A 23866-nucleotide genomic window follows, 5' to 3' on the forward strand; every position below is an offset into this window, starting at 1 on the left:
TAATTATCTTAGCTTAATCAATAATTTCATTATAAAACTTTAAATTACATTAGTGTATAGTACTTAAGTGCTATAAATTAAATAAATAGTGTAAAAAAAATAAATAAAAAAAATAAAATATATTTTTTAGTATCTTATTTAGTTCTAACATCCTTGTTATTTAAGTAAATATTTATTAGTATTAAATGAATTAATTAATATTCATGAAGATGGTGTATATGGCTCAAATTAATTATTTATTAAGACAAGTTCAGGGGCATAAAATATGCATGAATCTTTGTCATAGTTTTAATTATATTAGCTTAATCAATAATTTCATTATATAACTTTAAATTACATTAGTGTACAGTACTTAAGTGCTATAAATTAAATAAATAGTGTAAAAAAAATAAAAAAAAAAAAAAAATATATTTTTTAGTATCTTATTTAGTTCTAACATCCTTGTTATTTAAGTAAATATTTATTAGTATTAAATGAATTAATTAATATTCATGAAGATGGTGTACATGGCTCAAATTAATTATTTATTAAGACAAGTTCAGGGGCATAAAATATGCATGAATCTTTGTCATAGTTTTAATTATCTTAGCTTAATCAATTATTTCATTATAAAACTTCAAATTACATTAGCGTATAATACTTAATTGCTATAAATTAAATAAATAGTGTAGAAAAAATAAATAAAAAAAAAAAAAAATATATTTTTTAGTATCTTATTAAGTTCTAACATCCTTGTTATTTAAGTAAATATTTATTAGTATTAAATGAATTGATTAGTATTCTCGAAAACTCCATACATTATATCAAATTTGTATTAAGACAAGTTCAGGGGCATAAAATATGCACGAATCTTTGTCATAGTTTAAATAATGGCATTAGCTTAATCAATTATTGTATTAGGTAATTTAAATTTATTAAATTACATTAGTGTACAGTACTAAAGTGCTAAAAATTAAATAAATAATGTAAAAAAAATAAATAAAAAAAAAAATATATATATTTTTTAGTATCTTATTTAGTTCTAACATCCTTGTTATTTAAGTAAATATTTATTAGTATTAAATGAATTAATTAATATTCATGAAGATGGTGTACATGGCTAAAATTTATTATTTATTAAGACAAGTTCAGGGGCATAAAATATGCATGAATCTTTGTCATAGTTTTAATTATCTTAGCTTAATCAATAATTTCATTATATAACTTTAAATTTCATTAGCGTACAGTATTTAAGTGCTATAAATTAAATAAATAATGTAAAAAAAAATAAATAAAAAAAATAAAATATATTTTTTAGTATCTTATTTAGTTCTAACATCCTTGTTATTTAAGTAAATATTTATTAGTATTAAATGAATTGATTAGTATTCTCGAAAACTCCATACATTATATCAAATTTGTATTAAGACAAGTTCAGGGGCATAAAATATGCACGAATCTTTGTCATAGTTTAAATAATGGCATTAGTAATCAATTATTGTATTAGGTAATTTAAATTTATTAAATTACATTAGTGTACAGTACTAAAGTGCTAAAAATTAAATACTTAGTAATTTCAAAAAGAAAAAAAAATTACTTATTAGTATCTAGATTAGTTCTTAATTTTTATTTATTATTTTATTGTTGTGACATTTATTGTAAAATTAAAATCTATATATAATGTGTAAAAAAAAAATCATAACTGAAAATAAGAAAATATTAAATTTATATATTAGTAATTAATTATTTTTGTTCATTATTTTTAATTTAGTATTAGTTTTGTCAAAGTGTATAATTAATGTATTACTAATTATGTACTCATGGTGAGTTAAATATATTTTTACATATATAACCTCTGTATACATGTCTCAGTCATAGCTTTTATAATATGATTCCTTTTTTTTTAAATTTAATTTAAATAAAATAAAAATAATTAGAAAATGCACATTTTTCAGTTTAAGAAAACATTATTCAACATAAAGCAAATTTAAAAATATATTTTAAGCGGTCTAGTTAAGAGTTGTAAACAAATAATAATACTTGGTGGTTTTTAATATTATAATATACATATTTATACATCTTAATCACATTTCTTAAATATACTTCACTTTAAAATTTTGAAATAACTTGTTTCTTGTTATGTGACATTGTGTTTGTATTCTAAATGAAAAAATAATAATTAATAAAATACTGTTCATAATGGTCGGGTGTCCGTCTAGATGTTTTGTAATCATAATTAACTGAAGAAGTCCTACTATTAGGTGCTTCATTGTTTAAAGTCGCTCACCACTGGTTTTACAACAAACAATAAACTAGATGGACCACTAGGTGTGTGGTGGTTATTAATGTCACAATCAGTATGCATTAATGTATTTTCCTCTTTTTCATCTTGATACCCAAAATTGTCGTTAGTTGATAACACTTCTGTATACCTATGTGATGTTTGATAAATACAATGATGCAGGGTCATTAGGCAATGGCAGTTGTGGTGGAAAGACTGTGCGCACGTTTCGTCGTCAATAAAACAATTTCCGTTAATTAATAGACGGTGAAATTGAACAAATATACTTAAATATAATATAGACTTATGAATGCAAATATAGATTAGGAACGATTTTAGTTTAGTACAATAAAAATATAATGGCCAATGGATTAATGAAAAAGTAACAATTAAATACATTAAATACAAGTTATCTTTAAACTTTATGAGATTATTAAGTTTGTGAAACAGAGAAGATTTCACAGATTTTTATGTGATAGGTAATGGTTTAAATAATATTTATAATGTTCTCACCTTTATTTGTGTATTTTCTCTTAAAGACAAATGCATTTACTTCTTCTATCTTGTAATCTTATTAATGTATTTTTATCTTAAATGTGTATTGAATACATTTTTTTTATATACGTATTTATGTACCTATGTTGACGATCAACGCCGCATAATATAGTAGTGTTCCTATACTACGTCTTTTTGAGATCAGGCTGGTCACGAATGTTCCATACAAAACCTCCAAATGTCCACTATATACCTATGTTCTTTGTCGACTTTCAACTTTTGTAAATGATATAGTGTATAGAAAATGCTGATATGAACTTTCAGTTAGAATTTAATGTATATAGGTACGGTAATTTTATTTAGAGTTATCCCAAAAGTCCAAATCAGTTTCAACTAACCACTTTTAAAAACTTCTGGGAATTTAAATTTTTGACTTCCTCAATGCACCAACTAGATTGACTTTCCAATCGAACAATGTGTACTGAAGTTGAAAATTGAAGCATTATTTCGACTACTGATCGTGTACTTATGAGGAACGTTGTATTAGATTTTCAAGTTTCTTGACGACCGAAAATGTTGGATCGACAAAAGTTTAATAAAAGTCATGAGACAAGAAATTTCTAGCAGAAAAGATGCTGGTGATGCAGATTTTTACCGGAGCTGCATAATTTCATCACAAATTCAGGTAGTCGTATTTTGTGGCATATATAGGTGTACCCCGTTGCGTCCAAACTTATATTGGTTCACAAAATAACGTATAATTAATAAAATAGTTATATATTATTGGTACAATAAAAATAAAGTCTTTTAAATATATATTTTCATTAAAATTCATTATAAATAGTATAATATGATAGGTACATAAATAGCCTAATTCATAAAAAGCAAAAAAGATTAAAAAAAAAAAAAAGGTGGGCAATTGGGTGTCGATCTGCTGTACGGTAGGTTACAAGTGGGTCACTGTATAATAGATGGTAATACATTTGATTTCAAATATATAATATCATTATATATGAAAAACGATACTGAGTGGCAACGATTTGTCAGCGTGGATATTTTATATGATATTTATACTGATATTATTGATTATTAATACAGTAGCCGGTTGAGTTAATATTATAAATTTACAACAAAATAACTAAAATCGTAATTGTTGGTTATTTAATATGTAATTTCTTCCAAAATTGAACAAAAAAAACCCTGTTTTTATATTTTTGAGGTATTACTGTTTTATGTATAATTTATGTATGTTCATAATATGGCATACCTATGCGTTTTCTAATATTTCTCATACTATTAATTAAGCCCGCTTTCCGGAATTCCTGATAGGTATTTAAAATTACTATACTTTTTGGTACAGAAATTATTTGAAACCAGTACCTTTATTTTTTTTTCATCAAAAAACCAGAATCGTACCGGAACCATTATTTTATTTTGATGGTGTTAAATTTTAATTCGATTATATTATATTATTGTATAAGAGTAATGATTCTGAACGAAGACGGTCAATCAGCCTATGATGTTACTAACTAATAGTAATTATATTTCATTTCAAGGTACATATATATTTTGATGATATTATTGTGAATAAAGTAATATATATTTATTTATATAGTTATTGATATTTATAGAAAAAAAATAATTCGTATTAAGTTGCTTTTTTACCCAACAAATAAAGTTTTATTGACATGCATAGAAAAAAATATTTATTTTAGAGTTACACCAAAAACCAAAATCGATTTTACTGAAAACTGATTTTGCGTAAAAATTACTGTTTTCCTTAATTTTTGTTATGTTATTCCCTGTGCTTTTAAAAACTATTAAAAATTTTAAATGTTGACTTCCCATAAATTTTATAAAACGTACATTTTTAAAAACGTTAATTCATTATAAAGTAATGTACAAAAATGTATTTTGGTGGTCATATTTCAAGTCATTTTTTAGTGTTTATAACATATGTTGATATTTTATTCTTTTTGTTTGAATTTTTTAAAGATTTTTAGGTCGTCAAGTTTCGGCCCTATCTAGAGTCTATGAAAAATAAAATCGTCTACTGCAAAAAATTAAATGTGCACCGTGTTTATTATAGGCAGTCAAGTATGCCATGTCAGGTCATTAATTCTTATCGTCATTCTTCACCGTCACAACAGTACACTGTTTTTGTTGTACAACAGACCACCATCGTACACATTACGGTTTTTATTAATATTATTTATTATTGTCATTTGAACTATTATTTTATATTTCAAAAAAATGTGTCATAATTTTATTTGTCCTGACTTTAAACTTGTAGACTTAATTCTTTCTTATCATGAAGAATTTATTTGTAACCGATATGGCAAGATTTTATCAAGTATAGGAATATTAATAAAATAAACATTCAGTGAAATTTTCATGTATATTCAGTAATTTGTTTTGAAATACAACCAAATAATAAAAACGTGACATGTGAAAACCAGTGTTGACGACCGAAAATGTTGGATCGATAAAAGTTTAATAAAAGTCATGAAACTCGAAATTTCTAGCACAAAAGATGCTGGTGACGAAAATCGTAGCATTTTTACCGGAACTGCACAATTTTGGCACAAATTCAGGTAGTCGTATTTTGTACCAAACATAGGTGCATCGATTATTATTATATTCGGTTATTGATATTTATAGGAAAAAACTAAAAAAAAAATGACAATGTCCGTAAACAGCTCAAAAAGGGGCACAATATTTTCAAACTTGTATGGTGTATAGAAAATGAAAATTTAAATATTCAGTGAAATTTTCATATATCAGTTATTCGTTTTTTAATTACATCAAATTAACTATATCACTACATGAGAAATCGAGTGAATACCCAATATTGTAAAAATATGAACTTCAAACACTCATCAAAATTTTATTTTATTTGTTTGTAGACTTTTTTGTATAAAGGTAGCCAAACTTATGAGAAATCTTGTATTACATTTTCAAATAATAGATTTAAAAAGAAAAACTTTTATATATTCTTAACTCAAAACCTAACCTAACTCAAAATAATTTGTTATATTTATGATTTTTTCGTATTTTGTGAAGTTTTCAACTATAAATTCTTATAAAAAACTGTGACTAAGGATTTTTAATATTTTTCAAATGTCATGTCATTGTAACAATATAGTAGGAGCCTTGTATTAAGTTGCTTTTTTACCCAATAAATAAAGTTTTATTGACATGCATAGAAAAAAATACTAATAAAATTGGAAACTGAAAATGTCCCTAAACAGTTCAAAACAAATCAAAATTTTTTGAAAATTTTATCGTGTACTGAAAACTGATTTTGCGTAAAAATTACTGTTTTCCTTAATTTTTGTTATGTTATTCCCTGCGCTTTTAAAAACTATTAAAAATTTTAAATGTTGACCTCCCATAAATTTTATAAAACGTACATTTTGAAAAACGTTAATTCATTATAAAGTAATGTACAAAAATGTATTTTGGTGGTCATATTTCAAGTCATTTTTTAGTGTTTATAACATATGTTGATATTTTATTCTTTTTGTTTGAATTTTTCAAAGATTTTTAGGTCGTCAAGTTTCGGCCCTATCTAGAGTCCATGAAAAATAAAAACGTCTACTGCAAAAAATTAAATGTGCACCGTGTTTATTATAGGCAGTCAAGTATGCCATGTCAGGTCATTAATTCTTATCGTCATTCTTCACCGTCACAACAGTACACTGTTTTTGTTGACCAACAGACCACCATCGTACACATTATGGTTTTTATTAATATTATTTATTATTGTCATTTGAACTATTATTTTATATTTCATTAAGAACCCTATTAATTTAATTCAAATAAATGGTCAAAACTTTAGCCATTAGAGAAAATCATTTCTAGCATCAAGAATATATTTGTAATCGATCTGGCAGTTTATCTGATCATTCAGTGTAAGCACACGCAATTGCACGAATTGCCGTGCCCTACACAGTTATAATTAATTTAAAATAAGATGTTACGAGTAATAACAGTAGTAGGTACTAATTATTGCAGCATTTGGTCAGTGATTTTATATAGGTATTATTGTTAAACATTAGAACAAGGGTTTTTATATGGTAAAAAAAAAAAAAAAATAGGTACATGCCTATACTTAACACTAAAAATTACATATACTCTTTAAATATTGGATTAATACTCAAATATTATTATTTATTAAATTATTACATTAGTTAAATACAATAGTATGTGCTAAAAAATATAGAAAAGAATTACATTTTTCTGTTAAATATTTTATTTATTTTAATCGTTAACCAGAAAAAATATGCAGATGCATGAAAGTCCTTATGCTGCAGAGACTTACAATAATATTTATAAATTAAATATTATGATCCTTGAGTTTTTTCTATGTACGTCGAACCTTCATACCTACTAAAAAAAATCGAACAACGTGAATGTGGTGAATGTACAATCAGCCTCAAAAATATTAGCGTGGATCGGCAGCCGGGGACAGTGGCGATGGCTTTCCACATCACATCTGAGTTTACATTTAAAGTACGGTTTATTGCAGTTTACTACAAATCTAGAACAATAATTATTACGGTGTTTCCGAATTTGTGCGAAAATCGTAATATTATTTATTTAGGTTGAATCGCGTGCGTGATTTTTTCTCGACGAAGCTGAATTGCGCACACTATAGAGTGACATATTATTATTTAATAATTAATACTGAACAGTCACAAATAATTTTTAATTATTAAAAAAGGTGGGTAAGTGGATGTTGCTCTGCTGTACAGTGGGTTACAAGTGGGTCACTGTATAATGGATGGTATAAAATTTGACTTCAATAATATAATATCATTGTATAGGTAGTGGAAGGCGGGGAAGTACCATATAGTTAAGCTTCCATGATTTATAAATCATGTAATTTTTAACATAATGCAATTTTTTTAAACTAATATACATGGAAAAACTTACGGTCTATAACTTTTATTCGAAACTTTTTTACGTTTTTTATCTAAAAATGTGTGTAATTTGTGTTTTTTTTTTTTGGAAAATTACGAATTTACCAAAAACCTGAGGTAATACCGTATGGACTCGGGGTATAACAGAACATGGCTTATATTTCATATAATTTTTGACGAAATTAATTTTTTTAACCTGGTATGCATTGAAAAAATGAATGTCTATAACTTTTATTTGAAACTTTTTTACGTTTTGTTTTTTTTTTAAACGTGTTTAAATTGTGTTTTACTTTTTTTTTTTAAAAATATGCATTTAAATAATTTAATTTAATTTACCCACACCCATTACCGTATATAATCTTGTGGTATAATTATAAATTTTGCCCCAACACGACTATCAAAATAAATCGAGCTTTATAAAAAACTTTAAGTAGATAAATTAATGTATCTTACTTCAGACGCTCATAAAAATTTAATTTGACTTTCTTATTGAAATTTTTTTTTTTTCGATAAAGGTAGACAATTTTAAGAGGAATCTTTTATTTCAAAAGAAAAACTTTTATGGTTTTCTAACTTAAAAAAAATTTCACATTTTCGTGATTTTTTACGCTTTTTGTCAAAATCCAAATTTTAAATGCTTATAAAAAAATTGTGACCGGATTTTTTATATTCTTCAAACGACATTGTAAAATTAATATTAACATTTTATTGACATCCTTGAGTAAAAATTTCCGTTTTTCTGTTATTTTGATTTTATTTTTCCCTACTCTTTTGAAAAGTATAGGGAATATTAAATGTTGACCTCCCGAATGCACCAACTAGATTCACTTTCCCATAGGACAAGATACTGTTGATGAAAAACGAATTAAATTTATCTTCGCTCAGAATCATTTTTCTTATACAAAAATAGTATATCATTGAATTCAAATTTAACACCATCCATTATAGTGACCCTCTTGCAACCTACTGTACAGCAGAGTGACAACCGCTTGCCCAACCTTTTTTTGTCGTTGACAAAGGTAGGAAAACTCATGAGAAATATTGAGAAAAATATTTGAAATAAAAAAAAGTTGGCAAGTGTGTAACGTTCTGCTGTACATTATAAAAAAAAGGCGTCTAGAGAGTAACTGTAATGGAAATGTTAAATTTGAAAGCTATGATATAAAATCATTGTATACGAAAAACGATCCTGAGCGAAGACGGCGGCGTGTCAGTTTATAATATTTTTAGATAAGTACCTATATTTGATGATGTTGTTGTGAAGAAAGTATTGTATGTAAAATGTTAATGGTTGACCTTAAATAATAGCCACTAAAACCGCCTTAAATTAATTTATTTCACCATCAGGGATTAGTAATACAGTAATTTAAATTCATATTTGCAAAAAAAATTTGTATTTAAAAATCTCTTGGTGTGTACAAAATATAGTAGTATACCTACCTAAAAAAGTTTCAAGTAATTAAAAGTGTTTAAATATCTCAATTCGTCCGAATGTCTATAAAAATCTGTGTGTACATATATTTTAGATTTTTTGATTACAGTAAGTAACAACTACCATGAAACCATAAATTACATTTTCTATTCTTAGCTATATACAAAATGAACATCATATTATACATTTTAAATTAAACGTTCATAAAAATTTAATTTGACCTTTCGGTGGAAATTGTTTTTTCTTTATAAAGGTAGAAAAACTTATGAGAAATCTTGTGTTCAATTTTAAATCTTAAATATAAACATAATATTTTTCATGAATTAACAACTAAAAATAGTTTTCTCATATTCGTGATTTTTTCGCATTTTGTCAAGATTTGAATGCTTATAAAAAAAAATGATGACTAAGGATTTTTAATATTTTTCAAATGCCATTGTAACAATGTATTAGAAGCCTTGTACCTATTACATTTTCAAGCTTTTTTAGACAACAAATACAATTTCATTGACATTCATAGAAAAAAAAACTAAAGAAATTGAAAACTGAAAATGTCCATGAGCCGTTTAAAACAAATCAATACATTTTGAAAAGTTTATCGTGTATAGGAAATGCGAATATAAACAATCCAGTGAAAATGTCATGTAGATATAATGTAAGTTCATTTGTTTTAGAGTTACACCAAAAATCAAAATCGATAAATAATACTGAATAATATTGTAGACATTTATAAATTAAATATTATGATTGTTATTGTGGTTTTTTCTATGTACGTCGAACATTAATTTATACTAAAAAAAGTCGAACGTGACAGTGGTGAATCGGTGTACAATCAGCCTCTGTAGTTGGTTTATCCCGGATGATACAATCAGTAAATATTTATATTTTTCAGTAAATAATAATTCAGTTTAATTTTTGTACTATGTTATCACTTATCTTTTCTGTTTTAAAAATCCAACAAATCGTGTGTTTCGGACTACATTTCGTATTACCCAATGTTAAAATAAATCTTATGAGACTCTATATATTTACGAACTGTGAAGAAGATCAAAGACGCCAATCATTTATTGAACAATGATAACCGTGATGGAGCTGCCAAACATATTATTGAAGATTTTAATGAAAGTTCAGATAGCTTTTCGTACGTATCGTTGTCATCTACACCAATCACCGGGGAAAGTGAAATTTATTGGTTATACACCTAGCGTGACACTAGAACAATATATGTTCAGATACATATTTTTCAGGTTACTTGGGGAAAAAATGTGTAGAAAAATTTAAGTGCAGATTATTGTAGTTGTGTTTATTTATAAATTCTACAAAAATATAATAATCATTTAGGGAACAAAAAAATATAAACAATTACGTGTAGGTACCTAACATAATATAAATATGTTTTTATACAAATGTTTGAACTTTGAATTAGGTACTTATAGTAGGTAAGTCGTATGCAGTCTTGTAAAGTATTCGAATACAAGTATTTGAATACTAATTGTGTTTAAATACTTTTTGAAGTATTTATTATGGTATTCTAAATAGGTACAATTTTTTTGATGTTTTTTTTTAAGTATTTTTAACAAAATTTAAATACTTGCATTAAAATACCATAAAATCCATTTTATTAATTTTAATTTATATTTTTTCACAAAATATTGACATCAATAAAAATAATATTGTTTTCGTTTAAAACTAATATTATGTTTTTCTATTGAAAAAGTAGGACACAACAATGTTAAAAATTAAAAAAAATATCACATCAAATTTTATATGGTTTCTGTATTGGAATTTTTTAAGAAAACTGAAAATCTAATAATTTTAAAATAGTTCCATATTAATAGTTAATACCACTTTTTATTTTATTTTTTTCGCTAAATTTTAATCAATATTAGTTGAAATATATCTAAATGCAGAATGAAATATGTGAACATGTATTTATCTCTAAATAGTCAGACAACAGACATGTTAATAGTAATTTTTAAAATCTATGGTAAGTAGTAACATAATAGGTACCTATATACTGTTGTACAATATGTATATAATATATCTTATAGGTAGGTATAGCATAAAATTTAAAAAAAAAATACTTTTGTTTGTATTCAAATACTTTTGAGTATTCGTAAAATACATTTTTATAATAGTATTTTAAAAGTATTTTTAATACTTTTTTATTCGAATAATAGTATTAGTATCTCAATACTTAAGTAAAAAAAAAAAAAAAAATGAATACTCGAAAATATAAATTATATGAAAAATAAAATAAGTTGCCTTATAAAATAAAAATGAAAAAAATGCTTATGATTGTCCGGTCAAATATGCACTGTTGCGCTATCTATGGCCACGACGCTGTACTATTTCACCGATTTCCATATTATTGTGTATTGACGTGAACTATCAATGATATTTGTATTGTTGCAAACATTGTAATAATATTGTTGTAATAGTTATTACTGGGTAGGTACCTACTTACTTAATAATCTCGAAAAACACTATACTTGTTTTACGTTTTTCTACGCCGTTCGCATCTCGCTTGGATTGAATTCGGTCGGTAGTATGTTTCGGCGCATAGATAATAGACGAATCTTTTATCTTCCATTATCTATGCTTCAGAGTGTGCAGCTGTCCTCGTATGTGATTACGTTGCGTTTAATTTATTTTGAGTGTTTCGATTCTAGTGTCGCTATAATCTGTGACGTGTAGTAAACGGTCAGTTATGCGTTATGTCTTCCGTCGCAGAACTCCTAGGTAGTTTTCAAACGGACGTTTCTTAAACACGACTGGGTCTGACAGCTGCCAAACGAAATACCCAGTTCAATATTATGGGCCAACCGATAAGACTTCACTCACTACCAATACTGAAACATCATCGATTAATAAATAATATGACTGATGGAAAAGCAATTTGTACAAGTATGTATAGTTAATAGTTTTTCCATATGGCGTGGTCACTGGCTCTCCGCTCTCTATCAGAGAAATAAAATCGAAAACATCCTTCGATGACATGCGACGCTGTTTATTATTTAGGATTTAAGTGACTGTGGGTAAGAACTAAAATTCAATTACATAGGCAGGTTCCTACATGTTAAATAAAACAAATTAATCAATTATAAATAGTTGTGATTTATGATCTTGTCGCTTGTGTTGAAACTAGGTACAATGTATTTTGTAATAATCATAAACCATTACTCATAAAAAGTAAGTAGGTACCTAATTAGTGTACAATGGTGAAAATAACCCAAAAAATAAATAATCAATAAATGTAGGACAACGTTTATACATTTTTTAATATTAGATAAAAATAAACATTTATTAACAAGATAAATTTATGTGTGTTTTGCATATCCTATATTATGTTTTATTATATAACATTAAAATACCTACGTAAATCCGGGGTAAATGATAATTCAATTACATACCTAGTTTTAAATAATATAATTATGTAGGTTTGATATTCTATAACTAAACCTATGTATAATATGCAAGGCAGGGCCAGTTAACTATTTTTTTTTAATTTGTTAAGTTAATTTATAACAGAAAAATGTAAGTGAAGCTTAAAGTTAAAATGTACCTTTATTTTTTTCTTTCACCTCTAAAAGTTACAAGCAAATTAGAAGGTAAAAGTACCTAACATCATTTAGTTAAATATTAGTTACTTTTTTTCATATAAAATTAAAAATTATAGCTACCTTTTTTAAAAGCTAACATTTAACATAGTAATTTGATAAATGTCTTATATATTTAAATTAAATGCATGTATTAAAATTAATAACTGTAGATATTTATATACTTATAATGATAAAATCCAACAAAATAATTAAACTATTTGTATGTATTTGTTGACAAAATGGTCCACTATACTAAAATATATTAGAATCGAGATTAGAATAATCAAATTCATTATTATAGTATAATTAATTGGTAACACAACTGACCGCTTCACAGAAAGCAATATAACAACAAGATTGTGAAAAATAATTTGGTCGTTACACAGTCGACAGACTATTTGTTCTTAACTTTATGTCCATTTTTAAAATCTATACATATTACATATAGTCTTTGCAAGCTAATTTTTGGAAAATAATATGATAATGATCATTATTGTAAACATAAAATTTGCTATGTTGCTTGTGGGCGAGGGAGAAAAAAAATGGGCTGACATCCTCTTAATTGGAAAAGAATACCTATCTTTCAATATTAATTTTATGCGACTCATTTAGTCATTTAGTAAAATGTTTAATATATATTATATGTCTAATAATATTCTAAATATACTATTAATTATTGTTAAGTTAGTTATCATTTATAACTTAGAAAATTACATTTTTTTTCTATTTTCTAGATACGATGGGTATTTGTTTTCTTTGTGATACAAAGCTGTACGGTGAACGAATACTGGTGGGTTCAAGCATTACACCACGTCATAGTAATGCACCAAACCCGGAAAAAATTGTTGAGTTTATTGGAGATGAATTTGTGATTATTGTGACCCCTGCAGACCACATATGCGAGAAATGTACCTCTCTTTTGCTCCATATGAACAAGTTGGAAAATTATCTGAAACTTGTTAAAAATGCAATGTTGTTATATATATAAAAGAAATATGGAACATTGCCTCCTGATCAGGCTGTTAAGAATGTTGAGGTAAGGATAGAACCTAATTAGAAACAAGCTAAATAATATTAGGTTGTAATATACTAAAATTACTTTTAATTTTTACTTAGATTGTCAATGGGCACTTAAACGCAGAGTAACAACTAGAAAAAGAGCAGCGTAATGTACCTGGTGGTCTGACAGTAAGAGTTTCCCCTATTGAAACTACTTCAGCTATAATTAAACCAGTCCAGACTTCTTAAAATGTTTAATACACAACAGCAGCGGCACCAACAACAACAACCAACTCAATAAGATAGTACTAACAAAATGAAACTATATAGAAGCGCGGTTCTTGTACATTCCAAGCAAAAGAGCTTGGTCATGTTCGGTATGTACATCATTTAATATTAGTTTAAAGTTATTATCAATATTTTAATTTTAGATTCCACATGCGCACTCATACAAACAAAATGGGGCCTGAAAACCTATTTTGAACCAATTAAAGCATTAACTCCGGTAAGAATAAGAAAAAAATATGATCTTCTACTCTATTAATTTAGTATAAGACCAATAAATATTTTGCAGTACATATTTTAATTTAGTTAACATTTTCATTATTCACATAAAAATTTTCAATTATAACATATGCTATACTCTGTTCAGGTTAAGAGTTCCCAAACTCACGCATGCATACCGAGCCGCCAACACACGGGCTTAGAATCAAAGAGTTCTATGTGACAATATCAAAATTGTTCAGTAGAGCGTTTTTAAGATTCAAAAATTAAAATAACGTATATATTCCCAAGCGATTTTGAAATATTTGGCTACAAAAAATCCGCAAACTTCTGTGCGATCAATTTATTAATAGGTATTGCAAAAATAAATCCTTTTAACTACTCAAAATATTAAATAACTTTAAAATTCCTAGTTTAGAAACAAAAGATTCTACTGATAGAACTTTTTGTTCCCAATTCTATTTTTTTTTAATAAACGTTCTATCGATAGAACATATTGATTCCAAATTAATTAATTTGGTCTAACTTAATTTTAACAATGTGCTGATTATAGGTACTGACCTGGTCATCTAGGGTAGTTACCTTTATTCGTAATTAATACCATCGACTTACTGTGTGTGAAATGCGACAATTTACATAAATAACAACATTAAAGTTGCACGATAACTATTGTATATTTACATATACTTATTTCTGATAACACTTTTTGTTTCCAATATGGACTACTACACTGGACTGGAAACGTCAAGGGAGGCGAGTGACGGAAGGTCGGCCCGCTTAGTGTCCGCGAAAGAGGTGTAGAATGGGGAATAGAACATGGGCTAATCTACCGCAGCCTGGCTTACCACAGGCATACTACCTATTCCTTAGGTAGTAGGAATACATTTTGTAAATGGTTTTTCATTGAAGTATAGATGGCGCCAGATTAGCTCATGTACGATTCCTCCTCGTTCACATCTCTCGCGGACACTAAGAGGCCCGGCTGTAAACGTCTCGTTTCCAATCCAGTGTAGTAGTCCATGGTTTCCAATAACTATTTTGTTTATTAGATAACACTTTTTCATTTGAATATAAATTTAAAAACAAAATGTTCTATCGATGTATCCAACACATTGTTTGGATAAGGGTCACATAGAACCTATTGTTTCTGGTAACTTTTTAAATATGGGATCGATTAAATTTTTTCTAATACTTAAAGATAGAAAAAATAAATCTGACTGAACAGATAAAAAAACCATTTTTGAAATTTTTTGATATAGAGCTCTTTGATTCCAAGCCTGTTAACAGCTGTCAAACCCCCAGACAACATGAGACGCCCTGTGATTGGTTGGCATTGTATGACCGCTGTCGTGTATATACACGTGGCACACCACAGCGCTCCCCGTGCATGCCCGAACAATACTAGTTTTCGTCTGAGCGACTGGGCACTCTTAACCTGAACAAAGTATAACGCTGTTAACTACAATAAATTGTATTTTGCATCATTGAACCATGTAACTGTGTTACATAGATACATATTCATTAAAAATATCCTATTTTGTTCCATAAGATAATAATTTAAAAATTTATATTATAATACTAATGTTTTTATTTACTGACTTTTAAGAGAATGTCAGCGTATTTATTTTCTCCCTAACATGCAATATAACAAAATAACGATCATAATTACATTAAATTTTAAAATTAAGCGAAATGACCTCTAATTATATTTGTAGATAAGATTATAATCTTGGACATCTCTTAGGCTTTTTATTATATTTTAATTTTAAAACGAGCTATGAGAATTTTAAAATTGTAAATTGTTTGTAAAAATTAAAATATAATAAAAAGCCTATGAAATGCCCCAAATAATAATCTTACCTTCAAATTTTTTATGTGGTAATTTCACTCTAATTTAAGAAAATAATATGATAATGATCATTTTTGTAAACTTAAAATTTGCCATGTTGCTTGTGGGTTAGGGAGAAAAAAAATGGGCTGACATCCTGTTAATTGTAAAAGAATATCTTTCAATATTATTTTTATGTAACTCATTTACTATTATTATAGATATAATGTTTATATAAAATAAAATTACATTTTATGAGTAATAAAATCAATAAAAATTATACTAAAAAATATATAATAACGGCGGCTAGTTTTAAAAGTAATTATTGATTTATTTTTAGTTAAAATTATTAAATAAACACTAATAATTATATTATGATTATAAGTAGAAATAATTGAATTGGTTTTAAGACACGTGTTACTTATTGATAAGGAATGATAATGTAAATTAAATTTTATATTTAAATAGTATCATAATCAATTTTGCTTTAAATGTTTTAATCAGAAGTAGATTGAAGTACCTAGTTATTAATTTCCATCTAAATTTGAACTGAAAGAAATATTCTAAGGTGGCAATTTTCAATAAATCATCAGTACTACATTTTACCCTAGAATGCACGCTTAATGATCTAAAATACTGGGCTTTTAGAATTTTGTTTGATTGAGAGGACATTGTATCCGCATATGTGGTCTCCATCTTACACGCATATGTGCTTTTTTTTATTATATTTTAATTTTAAAGCGAGTTATGAGTATTTTAAAATTGTAAATTGTTTTCACATCTTAAATTACTCATAACTCGCTTTAAAATTAAAATATAATAAAAACCTGGTGAGATTTCCAAGATAATAATTTTACCTAACGAGAGTAATCTAACACAGATATTCTTCCTACCTAAACGTTAAATAATATGTCTATTCACCCTAATATCAAAACTAACATCATACTTATAAAATTAGTGAACGAAAATGTGTTGTCGCACTAGTGTAAAACAGGTACAACATATGCGAATACCCCTTCCTCTTAAGTATTACAAATTCCAAATATTTAGTATGATAAATAAGCATCTTCTATATATTATTATGTAAGAAACTAAAATTAGATATAACTATTCACTATATAGAATTAGATGTCTATATACTTAGAAATGTTTAAAGTGAATTCCTACTAAAATGCAGTTTAAAAGACTGTCAAGCTAACTGTGACATTTATAGTAGGCAATGTGTGAAAATTTGATTTGATGCATGCTTGTACTTGATCTGCCCGATAATCAATGGCCACCATTCACCAATAAAATAATAAACACTAATTTCTACTGTTTATTTCTCCTATAACCAATAACAACCATTTATAATCAAAAATTCACAACGTAAATCTCAACATTTCTGTTTAAGCACCTCTTTGGGTTGTACTTACCTGCTCAAATTGTGAATCTAAACCATCCAAGAAACCACTCAAACACTTACAAAAAATGTCATCAACATGAGCCCAGCTGTTCTCAATTGATTAACTACTATACATTTTTCACACCATTTTTATATATATAGATAGATCATATAAAAATGATATATTATAATACAATACAAATTCAATAGCTATTTAATAAATTGCATTATTTTCACTTAACCATAGCATGGACTTTGAGCTAACGCTAACAGTTAACAGTAACTTTATAATATAATGTATTTATGTTTACTAATCATTATTAACTTATCATTATCAGAAACTTATAAAATGCGTTTTTAAAAATAATACATTTGAGTAGGTTACAAAAAAAATTATGTAAGCTTATATATTGTAGTGGTTCACTTATTAGTTATTTTAATATTTAATAATAAGTTTAAGAATATAATTTAATTTTTATTAAAATAATCCCAATAGGTACTATAATAGTTTATAGATTAACTATATTAAAAACGAATTGTACGAATTGTTTTCGGATATTTTATCTTAATTACCAATATTGATTTAGTTCGTGAACACCGTAGTTTGAACTAAATGTCAAGTCATACTAAGATTAAAAATTAAATTAGAAAAATATTTTACATTATACCTACGTATACGGTATAATAATATATAGATAGTCGAATTTTACTTCCCGGAAAAATTCATATCTCCACGCCGATAAAACACACACAGAAGAAAAATGTCAGGATGTGCAGGTAGCTTGAAAGCCAACGGCCACCGTGCCATATCTAGGTATACAATTTACACGTTTATTTTAATTATTCATTCTAGAGATTACCCTCAATAATGTCAACTAACAACTCCTCTTTAAATAATAGTATAAATTTAATATTATGATATCTCAATCATAAATTATTTTTTAACTTATCATTGTTAGTGGTAACTGGTGAGATTATTGTTTAAACGGTTAAATAGACGGTCATAACCACTAAGTGCGTGAATTCTTGTGAATATTTTTTGTGCATGCTATCTTGGGTTAATATTTTGATAATTTTTAGATTTCGATTTTCTATTTGTAACATGTTTCTTGTACTAAAGTAGGTATCTAATTGATTTTTGCTAGGTTATATCATTTTAGTTTGTACATTACTATGATGATTGATGATTTATTAAGTATAATATTGTCGGTAATTAACTATTATAGTATTATAAAGTAAAATGTTTAATGTACATTATATTTCTAATAATACTCTTAATATTCTTTTAATTATTGTTAAGTATGTTATCATTTATAACTTAGGAAATTACATTATTTTTTTTTTCTAGATACAATGGGTGTCTGTTTTCTTTGTGATAAAAAATTGTACGGTGTACATACACCACGGGTGTGTTCAAACATTACACAACATAGTATTATACCATTCCCAGAAAAAGTTTTGAGCTTATGGGAGATGAATTTGTGTTTATTGTAACTCCTGCTGATTATATGTGCAAGAACTGTACTTCACTTTTGATTCATATGGACAAATTAGTAAATGATCTGAAACTTTTTAAAAATACAATGTTGTCATATGTACAAAAAAAATATGGAATATTGCCTCCTGATCAGGCTGTTAAGAATGTTGAGATAAGGATAGAACCTAATTAGAAACAAGCTAAATAATATTAGGTTGTAATATAAATGAATTACTTTTAACTTTTACTTAGATTGTCAATGGGCACTTAAAGGCAGAGTTACTACTAGAAAAAGATCAGCGTAATGTACCTGGTGGACTGACAGTGGGAGTTTCCCCTATTAAAACAACTGCAACTAGTTACTCTGGTTCATACTCCATTCAAATTGTTAAAAACACAACATCAGCAGCAAAAACAACAACAACAAAAACAATCACCAACACAACAAGAAAGCGTTAAAAAAATGAAAATATACAAGTACGGCATTTGTACATTCGAATCGAAAGAGCTTGGTCATGTTCAGTATGTACATTATTTAACATTAATAAAATTATTATTAATATTTGTTAGTTATGTTAATAAATGTTTGGTCATTATTTGTTGGGTTTTATGTTTTGACTCATTTAACTATTATTATAAATACAGTTAATAATATGAGACAGAATTTCGATTTGCTATCTTAATTTTATAGTAAGTTATAATATTAAATATTTAATTTAATTTAGGGACTACAACAGAAGAAACGACTATTCAGATGTCAAATATGTTCTAAATGCTTTTTTAATCGATATAATTGCCTTGATCAAATTCATAAAGACCATAATCAACCAACTCAATCAAGCTCAAATGGAGTAAATGAATAATTAAATATTTAAGCGAATCTTCTTCTTTTAATAACTTAATTTTATATTTAGGAAAGAGTAACGGAAGATTCTCATCCGGAGTCTCTAATGGACGTAGATAACAATCAACAGGATCACTGTCGACACGGGTATGATGTTAAATGACAATTTCTCCTCCAAAGAATCTGCAAATGTTGAGCAAGAAGTCGCCAAAGAAGAAGATAATGTAGAAGATACAGTCATGCCTGAACAGGAAGAAGCTGATTAAGAAACTCCAGAAAGTGTTCAGAATAAAGTTGATGAAGACAACGCAAATGTGGAAAACAAAATGGGAGACTTGGGCATAGAATCAATGTTAGCCACAATCCATAATGATAAGTTACATAGGTAACACAAAAATAATTAAAAAATCTAAGCTCCCAAAAAAAATTTAGTAACTAGGTTAGTTATTAATTTTTGTTTATTATTTTCAAAATACTATGTAGGTTAGCTTAGTATACTGAATATTATTTCAAAGTTCTGGTATATATTACATTTAATACTAGTTCAAACTTATTTAAATATGCTTGAATCATTGTCATAATTTTAATAATATTAGCTTAATCATTAATTTTATTAGGTGACAGTAATAACAAAAGTGTAAAGTATTTAAGTACTAAAAATTAAATACATAGAAGTATAAAAAAAAAAGCTTGAATAAGTATCTAGTGTAGTTCTTTTATTCTTGATATTTAAGTAAATATTTATTAGCATTAAATGCATTCATTAGTATTCATGAAAGTATAAAGTCAGTATATTGATTATTAACACAAGTTCAGGAGCATAAAATATGCATTAATCTTTGTCATAGTTTTATTATTCATAGCTTGATCAATTTTATTAGCTAATATTCAATTACATTAGTTCTTAATTTTATTTATTATTTTCTAAATCTGTAGGTTAGCTTAGTATATTGAATAGTATTCACCAAGTTATGATTTTTGTTCATTAATTGTAGGGTTTTAGATTTATCCTTGATATTTAAAATATTTATTAGTAATAAATGAATGCATTAGTATTCATGCCAATTGATTTCCATGTTGATTTTATTATTTATTAAGACAAGTTCAGACGCACAAAATATGCATGAATCTTTGTCATAGTTTTAATAATCTTACTTGAATCAATAATTTTAGGGCTAACATTAAAGAACATTAGCGTATAGGTGTTATGTACTAAAAATAAATACATAGTAATAAAAAATAAAAAATAAAATATCAAAACCCAAAAAAACATTATTTTTTAGTATAGGATAGTTTTTAATTGTTAGTTATTATTTTCAAAATATGTAGGTTAACTTACTATACTAAATAGTGTTTTCCAAGTTAAAAAACAGCCTCTAAATTTAAATTTACGTTCATATTATAAAAAATATTCAAATAAACTAACGTGTCTAATTAGAGCAGCGAAAATACATTTTTATAAGAATACATTTTCAACACTTCAGGGAAACCCAAAATTAACTAGTTAATGAAATTACTGGAACAGAAAAAAAAATAATAATAATGAAACTATTAACACAATTAATTCTAATGATCATATTACAAACGTACATAAAGACCCAGTACTCTCCGCAAACATATTTAATGAGTTTTTCATTTATGTTGGAAATGACTTATCAGGGAATTTCAAACAAATACCGCTAGAACAAAGTAATGAAACTTGTAATTTTTCTTTTAATGAAACATTTTTAATACCAATTGAGACTGAAGAAGTGATAAAAATTATACAAAAGAAGAATCAGCTCCTGGCTTTGATGGAATTTCCGTTAAAATTTTAAAAGTGATTCAAAATCATATTGTGAAACACCTAACGTTTATTTTCAATGTTTGTTTAAAACAAGGTATTTTCCCAAATAAATTTAAAACAGCCATTGTCAAGCCACTATACAAATTCAGGTAACAAAGAACGGGTTTCAAACTATAGATCTATTTCTATGCTATGCAATTTTTTAAAAATCTTTGATAAAATAATTAAATTTAGACTTATTTCTTACTTGGAAACTAAAAAACTACTATCAAACAATTAATTTTGTTTTCGTCCAGGTAGAAGCACAACTAATGCGTTATTTGCAACAACAAAATTTATATATGAAAATCTAGATAAAAATAAAAAAGTGATAGCAATATTTCTTGATATAGCAAAAGCTTTCCACGCTGTAGACCAAAACATTTTAATAAATATTTTACCTAATTTTGGCATAAAAGGAGAAAGTCTTGGTTGGTTTTCTAGCTATCTACACAGTAGGACTCAGATGGTGTCATTAAACAATACTGTCAGTAGGGAGGGACAAATTGTTTGTGGTGTACCACAGGGCAGTGTTTTGGGTCCAATTTTATTTAACTTATACATAAACTGTATTTGTGATTTAAATATAGGTGGCTCAATGGTAACATATGCTGATGACACCTGTCATCTTTTTTCGGATATAAGCTGGGATGCGGCGCTTAAAAGGGCAACTTGGGGTCTAAGTACAGTACAAAAAATATTAAATAGTAGGAAACTAACCTTAAATATTAACAAAACAAATTTTATTGCTCCCTCCATAAATAACATTCACATGCCTTCAATACTTATACATTCTTGTAATATTCCAGACTCTTCATTTTGTAACTGTCAAAGGATAACTAGGGTAACTCGTACAAAATATTTGGGTTTAATTATTGATTGGAATTTAAGATGGGCTGTTCATATTGAAGACTTAGTAATGCGCTTGAGGTCAATAATATTTAAATTTTATAAATTAAATAAAATTCTACCATTAGATGTTATGTGTACTGTGTATGAGTCGTTGTACAAGTCTATTATGCAATACGGTCTTATAGTTTGGGTTGGGTGTGCAGATAACGCAATAAAACCACTATTGGTTCAACAAAACCTAGCTATTAGAATATGTATGAATAAAAAAAAAATACAGGGGTCTACATCATTAAATTACAAAGCTTTTAAAGTACTGCCAGTTAGGGATCTGTATAAGTTATATAGTATTTTATTGGTCTCCAAAACATGTAATTTAACTAAGGAAGTAAATAAAAGAGATTTTTTAGCATATGACACTACTATACTTTACACAAATAAAGAATTTGGTAAGAAATTTGTAAATTACTTAGGTCCAATTTTTTACAATTCCTTACCTTTGGAATTAAAAAAAAATATTGTTAACTGTAAAGATTTGAAAAATAATAGTATGTACGTAAAGAAAATAATTAAATATTGTTTATTAAATAAATGGGATTTTAAATCAATGTAATATTTTTGTATTTAGTGATAATGTTATAATTATGTTTTTGATGTTTTTTACTTTTTATATTCAGTTCCTTTTTTGAGATTTGTATTTATTTTTTAAGTTTAAAATGAGTCAGATAATTTCCTTTATATAAGTTAATAACTCTTTTGCCCCACCACAAGCATTTGCTTACTGGGGTCAAAATAATCAAATATTTTTTTTCTGTTTGTAACTTGTCTTTATAATTTTTGTTAATATGATTAATAAAAATATTTTTTCAAAAAAAAAAAAATACTTATCACGATATAAAAAAAAGCTTAAAACAGTTTTATTTTGAAGATATAATGTTATTAAGTTTGAGATTAAAATATAAAAATATCAAGTTCAATAAAGCTTGAAAATTTTTTTCTTTTATCGATTAAATCATATTTATAATCATATTTGGTTGATTTTATAGGATATATCTATTGATCCCGTAGAGTGTATTTTTGCTTTAATAGTATAATAAGTATTTTTAAATTTCCTCAATTATTTCATATAATATAACGATAATAATATAACACCATTTATTATAATCATTGACATAGTAATTCGTAAACCTTGGTTGATGAGCCTTTTAATATCAATATTTTCAATAGGCTTAACCAAACACGTTTAAATAAAAAAACAATATTTTTCATGATTTAATTTAAAAATGATTTCAAGTGATATATTTTAAATTTAGAACCTTAAAATCAATAATCTTATGTATACTATTCGTAATATGGCGATTTATGTAGGCAATTTCGGTACACGGTCTATACTTTATTCGGTGGTAAGCTCTTTGCTCAGATTTCTTTTTCTGGTAACTACC

The 23866-nt window shown here is 26.3% G+C and overlaps 1 long non-coding RNA gene across 1 annotated transcript; it reads left to right on the forward strand.

The window, feature by feature from the left end:
- The first annotated feature begins 11635 nt into the window (after window positions 1-11635).
- Window positions 11636-20309, forward strand: LOC100575406. The gene is made up of 6 exons (XR_003839845.1): window positions 11636-12150; window positions 13449-13750; window positions 13831-14218; window positions 19159-19428; window positions 19632-19757; window positions 19821-20309. It is a non-coding gene; the product is annotated as an uncharacterized LOC100575406 (long non-coding RNA).
- Window positions 20310-23866: the final 3557 nt, after the last annotated feature.

The sequence above is a fragment of the Acyrthosiphon pisum genome, chromosome X (assembly GCF_005508785.2).
Source record: "Acyrthosiphon pisum isolate AL4f chromosome X, pea_aphid_22Mar2018_4r6ur, whole genome shotgun sequence".
Classification (NCBI taxonomy): domain Eukaryota; kingdom Metazoa; phylum Arthropoda; class Insecta; order Hemiptera; family Aphididae; genus Acyrthosiphon; species Acyrthosiphon pisum.